General features: G+C 30.8%; 1 long non-coding RNA gene across 2 annotated transcripts in view; it reads right to left on the reverse strand.

Annotated features, from left to right (window-relative positions):
• Positions 1–7,471, reverse strand: part of LOC148280900 (uncharacterized) — an 80,625-nt gene extending 73,154 nt beyond the window's left edge. Inside the window, exon 1 of one of the 2 annotated variants that reach the window (XR_015822475.1) lies at positions 6,674–7,471. This is a non-coding gene — a long non-coding RNA (uncharacterized LOC148280900). Of the gene's footprint in view, positions 1–6,669 lie in introns of both variants that reach the window. The other variant, XR_015822474.1, reaches the window with a different exon arrangement.
• Positions 7,472–7,684: the final 213 nt, after the last annotated feature.

The following is a 7,684-nucleotide window of genomic DNA, read 5'->3' on the forward strand; positions in this document are numbered from 1 at the left end:
ATCTAATGCTTTTCATCAAACTTGTTTCAAAATTCGTTTAGTACTTCTGGAGAATCACGGGATTCCATACTCTTATCAATTTTTAGTTGTTGGAAATTTCAAAAATCCCAAGATAAGCTGAGTACGATTCCGGGTTTTTAGGGACTTCAAAACGACCGGGATCCTGGGATTCAGTATGCCGGGACTGTATTATCTAACCGCTATGCGTCTATCTTGACATACATTTCTAGCTTCTACCACATTCATACATCTCTTCATACATACCTTACGGTTGTGTCGGCTTTTGCATGACCAGAGTTGAGACTTTGATTACTCTGATCATGCCACGTATTTCTCGATCGTTCTCGTCCTTAGTCACCGCACAACTCTTTTCCGGAAATCAAACTAGCTGACAGAAGTTTTATGCTAAGATCAGCTACATCTACGTCGAAAGAAAAAAAATTTACACCTCTACGCAACCAGCGCACTAAATTCGGTGAACGCTCATTTCCAGTTGCAGGCTCGATTGCATGGAATGGTCTCCTAGCAGAATTGCGAAACTGTGAAAGTGAAGCGATGTTTCGGAAAAAACTTAAAACCGACTTGTTCTCTAAATTATTTGAATAAATTCAAAGGGTGTGATAATTTAGTAAATTGTTCTACTTGAATTATAAATTTTAAGTTGAAATTATTACTACGAAAATGGCCCTGTATAAGTTATCCATAATAATAATAATAATTACTACTAATTCTCGACACGTTTATCTGTTTTTCGATTCTTTCGTCGTCCACTCGTTCTAATTGACCAAACCATCTCAGTGACCCTTTGTTAAAACCTTATCAATTATACCTGTCTCAAATCTTCACACTCGTCTAATTTTATCATTCGTAACCGTCACACATTGATTTCCTACACATTCTTCTGTATTATGTGTGCACGTCCAGGCAAATAACAAAAATTATAAGTGTGAAATACAACCAGAACCCTAGATGGTTGTTTTCGACTCGATGGCTACTCTCAGTAGAAAATCCTAAACAAGGAAAACGACTGAAGAAAAGTCCGCCCTGTAGTATAGGGGTTGGCGCTTTCGCCTACCATGCCTTCGTACAGGACACGGGGTCCAAGAATTGATACCTTGCAGTGTCAATGCATAGTATTTGTTTTAAATGATATTTTACACGACAATACATTACAATACGTGCCTTGCAATGCAGTGCCCAAATGAAAGATTAAATAACAACATTTAAGAAATGAAAGAGAACACATTGTGCAGACATCATAAGTAAAATATAGCGGGTTGTGGTCCAAAGGTTCGAGATTTGAACTTTTAACCTTACTTCATCACAACTTGGTTCCCATTTTTTCATAGTGAGTTATTTACAACTCTTGGAAATAGCCTCCAAAATTGAAATATTTTGATAAATCATAAAAACGAACTTTTTTTAAATTGAAAAAACGCATTTTTTCAATAAAAAAAAATGTATTATACCAACGTGGCATACAATTCAAAACAAATATTGTAATAAAAGGATGGTGTAAGGATGTCTTTCTTTACAAATCAGCTAAAGTATCTGTATAGTTAGCCTATGCTTTTTACTTAATCTAAAAAATCTATCATCTGTCTTTGCTGCTTATTTCTGTTCCTTATATTTTTTTATTCCTTTGTAAAAATTTCTTTTAATTGTAATGTTTATAATGGACTTTGTCCGTAAATAAATAAATAAATAAATAAAAAATATTATTAAAACATTTCTTTCGAGATGTTTTTGTGTATGCTATATTTAAGAAGCAGACAGTAAATGATTATAATGACGAAAATTATCATTATTACAATAAACACTTAATAGTTTGGTTTTCTTTTAATAAAACCTATATCTTTTTATGACTAAATATGTAATTACCTCAATCGACCTTAAGACGTTGCCCCTTTTAACTATAATCACAAAATCTTTTTTTGTTTATCTTCAAATGTTGGAAATCCCACCCATTAACTAATTGTACATCAAAGTCGTTCCATGCACCAGGTTCAAATTCAAATATAGAACGCTAGCATCCGGCGCGATGTTTTCTAAGCAAAACGGCGAAAAAAATGTAAAAGCTCGCAACACTCGTCCGTATTTCTGAACATAAATTATATTTCATTCTGCCAACATTTCACTTTTGAAGCTTCATATAAAATAAATCAACGTTTGGGTTAACTTACAGTTTGCGGTTTATTTTCTATATCTTGCGTTTATGAAATCAACATTATTTCAAAAGAGCGAAGCTTTAAAACGGTGCCAATGTTTTTTTTAGACACAGAATATTATACGAGTATGTATGCAATGTAGGTATTATAGATACATAGAATTTGTTTTCACTTTTAAGTCTAACAAGAGCTTAAAAACTGTACTAATGGATTTTAAGACGCCGATTTTTTATGCAATTTTATTAGTTTACTCCTAATAGTTTTTTGTCTGCAATTTTTTTGAGAAGCAAATAATAATAATTTATTTTGAATATCAAAAACATTTTTTAAATTTGCATTGTGACATTTTATATCAATTTATTGTTTATAAATGTGTTAGAACCACTTTCATTTTTAGTTATACGTCTACCGGTGTGGATTTACATTATAAAATATTCTAAGATAAGATCATTATTTCACTATGAAAAAAAGAGAGAGAAAAAAAATAATGATGTGAATCATGGCGGGAATGTTTTTTAAATAGAACTCGAAGTTTAAATTAATTGAAAATTTATTATAGGAAGTCTTCGAATAACAGTTTTATATAGTTTCACTCTTTCAAGTTGTCTAAATGAAGACCACCTTTATTAATATGTAGAAAAACACGTCTGTTTCTTGAATTATTTAAGGATAATGTTATTTAAAAATGTATATTTATAAAATGAATATTTGATGCACTACCGTTTTATGATTTATCATGATATAATTACGTATTTAATGAATGTAAAACCACTCAAATAAATTTGATAAGCCGATACGTTTCAGGACACGACTGTTTCTTAGTCGAGGCTTTAAAAATATACTCGATCGGAATATTGAATTTATTTTAGTGATTTTACCCTAATTCAATACACATTTACATTATTTAAAAATATATTTATTTCAATTCACTTAATACAAAATACTTGCATTTAGTATGGCATAGGCCACACAGCGGCGACATTTATTACACGAAATTAAAAAAATCAGTCTATGGCGTCAGTTGCCAGTCTAGTGACACCTTTTAAAATAAACATTCCATTTTAGGAATTTACCCTGAGACTTCTTGAATAATAGACAAATAAAAATTTTAATAGAGTACTGAAAAATAGTTTTTTTAAATATGATGTTTAATTATTGTTTTCTGATGGACATTCCGGCACATTAAATATTCGTATACGTACACATCAGACACACGTTATCGAATAGACAAACTTCAATTATTCAATATTGCTTATTGGTTCAAACTAGTCTAAAATATATCTAGCTGTATATATAACAAACATCGATACACTGGGTACGTATAAATAGAATAATTGAATGTTCATGGTTTATGGGATTGAATCTACAGAGTTATACACGGAAGTTAGACATGTTATAGAAGTTTGGTAAACTGTGAATCTTGGCCGAAGGAATGAATAAAACAATTTGTTGAGTGACAAATAATTGACGAGGAGGTTTAGCGCTGGTTCCTTATTTTTATATAGCGAATTAATCGTTGAAAAGATAAGATAAAAGGTAAACAAAAATCATCGGGGAATTATTCCAAGGAAAGAATTTGAACAAAATTGTATTGTAAATATCTACGTACGTTCAAAATATATTTTCACGAATATGTCTATATCCGTCTACAATTTACAGTGTTTTACAAAAAAGTGTGTAAATACCATATATAAGTAGATTTTCGCCTTTATTAAAATAATATATAAAAATAGGCCAATAGGTTGGAAATGAATATTTTATCGTCGGTAAAGTTTTTAAAATTATTTATTTATTCAATTTATAACTTTTTTTGGCTTTTTTAACCAACCCTTTTCGGGGTTATGTAAATTATTAAGAAATGATTTTTGCTCCAACGAATAGTTTGGAGTTAAGACAATTTAACCATAAGGCATTATTACTAGATTATTTGTCATTTGGAAAATAACAAGTTATCAAAAAGATAGTGAAATTTTATCATACAGTAAAATATATTATCTTTGTATATCAATGAACTCCTCTTAACGGACGGAATTAGACCAATTTTAATGAATTTTTTTAGTGTGTTTGAGTGGGTCCCTGAATGGTTTAGATGCAAAATTGCTTCCGGTAATTGAAATGGAAAAAATGTTTTTAAATATTTGTATTTAACCACTTACCGACTTTTCTATGTCTACCGATTTCGAGACATACCCGTCTCTTCGTCAAACCATAAATTTAATTTAATTTCAGGCGAAACGCGTTTTACACAGCTATTGTACTATGAATTTCATGACAATTATCTTATTTATTATTTACGTGCTTTGTTTAATGAGTTAATATCCATTAAATTTAGAAAATCTAAAGTAAACGTCGAAAGATTATACCCCAGAAAAAATAGTATTTATGGAATATTGTACTTAATAAATTATTATTATGAGATCGGTGCCCTCCATATTTTCCTTTGACAGATTTTTATTGAAAAGCGAGCTTTGCTCTCGAAGTAAATTGGCAGAAATTATATTGATATTTTGTCAAACGTGAACAAATATGTGACTACATGAAAAATCGTAGACGTTTGTGATTATTTTGTATCAACAAAATAAGTCTTTTGCGGGACTTGCGAAAATGTAAAAATTTCTGTGGAACGTATTGAAAGAAAGATGAATAAATAACCGCTTTTAAATAAAAAATCTTAATTAAATTAAGCTAATACATTAGCATGTAAAAAAAGCATTAAATTACGCTTATGAAAACACATTTAGTAAATTAATTCTAATTGATAATTGTAACACTATTGGTCTGAGCAACAGATACTCAATTATAGCAGTTTTCCCGGACAAAAGGCGACTGTATTTTTATGTTATATGAAAAAAATGCACAATATGTATTTTGTATTCTGGATAAAAGCATAAAGGGGAAAATGCAAACATTTTGATTTATTTTCAGAGCATGTGGGGTTAATTTTAAATACGTAATTCGATAATCGTTGTATGTGTGCTGTAGACGGGTGTAATTTCACACAACAGTTGGATAAAACCATCACAAGATACAATTATTAGTTTTTCTAATAAGTTCTCTAATAAACATATATACCGATATAGATAATAAAAATCTGCTAAGGTAAGGTTGAGTTTGTACTCAACCTTACCCACACATAAAAAAATCTTTTTTTGACTCTAAAAAAATTATCTAATTTAATAAAAAATAAAGTTTTGGAAATCTTCTTATTGCTTTCGTTAAAAATCAATGTATCGTTTGATTGTTTGCATAATCTCTCAACTGATAGTTTCGCCCACAGACGCTGTCTTATAATTAGACCTAAAACTATAAACACTTGAACAACTTTACACTGGAGACACGAACTCTGCCAAGAAAATAAAACGACTAAAACTACTGAATGAAAATAAAAATAACCAGAACTATCGCGGTTCACATAGAATTATCACTCGACAGGAGTTACAATTTCTGATTTTATTTTTTATCTATCAACGCAACCCAACTTTTATTTCAATTACAAATAATATTTTACATCATGTGTTATTTTGAAAGATGATGCATTATAATTTTCATTAGCTAGTTTTATTTAGACGTACCTACGTAATTTATCTCGTTTGTTCCATATTTTATTGTAAAGGAGAAATAAAATAAAATTCGTATGCAAAAAAATTTTGAAAGTAAATTTACTCAAATAATGTTTACAAATAATTAATTCTGATTATGTTATGCAGCTGCAAAATAAAGTCGAATCTAAGCCAATTGAGTGAAATAAACATATTTCATTTGTATATATTTCATGTTGAAATATATATATAGAAATCCAATAATAAACGTGAGATATTAAAAAATATTAGTCATTAAAATGCGCTTTTTTGGGCATCACCAGACAATCGAGTTAGGTACAAATCTTTATTATTATTTAAATATAAATTTAAATTTTAAAATTACTTGGGTAATTTAAAAATAGTGTGGTTAGTTCAAAATAAAAAAGTTGAAAACCCGATTTTTAAAAAAGTAATGTAAAAATATTGTAAATTGTACAGAAGTTTTCTTTAATGGAGCTGATTTTAAGTACCTAAATACTAAGTCTATTTTTGTTTCATTTGTAAATTTTGACTTCTATTGATATTATTTAAGACTTCTTTTTATTATTATTCGCGAATGTTTGAATGTTATTGTTTCATTATTTTTTTTTAATTGCATGAACTAAATACGTAAAGACTTTCATCACACTTGCATTTGAAATACATATAACTAAAGTATGTTTTATTTCATTTTTTTTTTTTAAATGTGTATTGGTTCAAGTTACAAATCGTTTTCTTAAAATTTTGTTGTGTAGATAATGTCAATCTAAAACTTATGCTAATGGTTGCGATGCTGAAGATAGTCACATCTGTTACACTGATGTGGGACTTGTACAAGCCAAATCCGAAACAAGGGGAATTTTCAACTTATATGACCACACATGGCTCAGAAAAAAGTTAAATGTAATTTACATTATGCAAAAAATAAATAAATGACTTACCTACCGCATAGAAATGAGCATCCCACGGTTTCCTTAATGTCGTCTTAACAACACTTAAATATTGAATTATCTGTTCACTTGTTTTTTCTGACAATCAATCACTTCACATAATACATTCAACTTTGATAACAAGAAACAATTGACCGGTTATATATTTCTTACGCTTCGTTAATTCCCTTCAATAGCGTTTCTAGATAACACTTGACTCGTAATTTAAAATCAAAAGTTGCGACGGAGTTCGATAAACTGCTGTCGGGAAAGATCTATCGAATACGAAAGTAATATCGCTCATAAGCGTTGTCGTAACTTACTTCCGAAGGATAATATTACTTTAGCACTTCCGCTAAAGCTACACCGCGCCGTAGCGGGCGAACGTAGATTTTCTCTACGGCCCGCGTCGAGGGAAAACACTGCTTTAAATAAAAAACATGGTCGGAAAACTAGACCAATACGCCGGCAAACTTTGAAAACGTTTTACCTATTTGACAATCTCATTTTAGCGTCACTCTGCCAATTATTTGGTTTGATAGAACTCGATCGGGTGGTATACTCGCCTGAAAACGAACTCCAAAATACGCCGAAAATTACGAGCGCTGATTTATCCGGCAAAATATTTGTTATTTTTCACATACAGAGCTCCTGCACAAACGCGGTACGAATCACAACAAATCGGGTGTAATGTGAAACAAGATTACTAATATTGTCGGTAACAATATGACACTACTATACGTTGGGCGAAATTCAACCGCGTTTTAGGCAAACAAGCGTACGCCTAACCTCCGCAAAGTCTCCTTCACGACTGACGGTTTCCGCGCCTCCCCTCGCCTACCGCTGAAATAAAACGACTATAGCGCCACGCGGCAGGAGAGCAAAGCTCGATGTCGGCTTCGATCCTGAGAAAGAGGGTGTTCGTATTTGCAGCCTGGAAAATCTATCCAACTAAGAAAAGGAAACTTTCATAGCATCGGCGACATCGCTTTTTTAGGCAAATCCTACGAACCTTTCTTTACAGAAT

This window comes from Micrasema longulum, unplaced genomic scaffold (genome assembly GCF_059751315.1).
Source record: "Micrasema longulum isolate JH-2025_06_02 unplaced genomic scaffold, ASM5975131v1 h1tg000514l, whole genome shotgun sequence".
In the NCBI taxonomy this organism is placed as follows: domain Eukaryota; kingdom Metazoa; phylum Arthropoda; class Insecta; order Trichoptera; family Brachycentridae; genus Micrasema; species Micrasema longulum.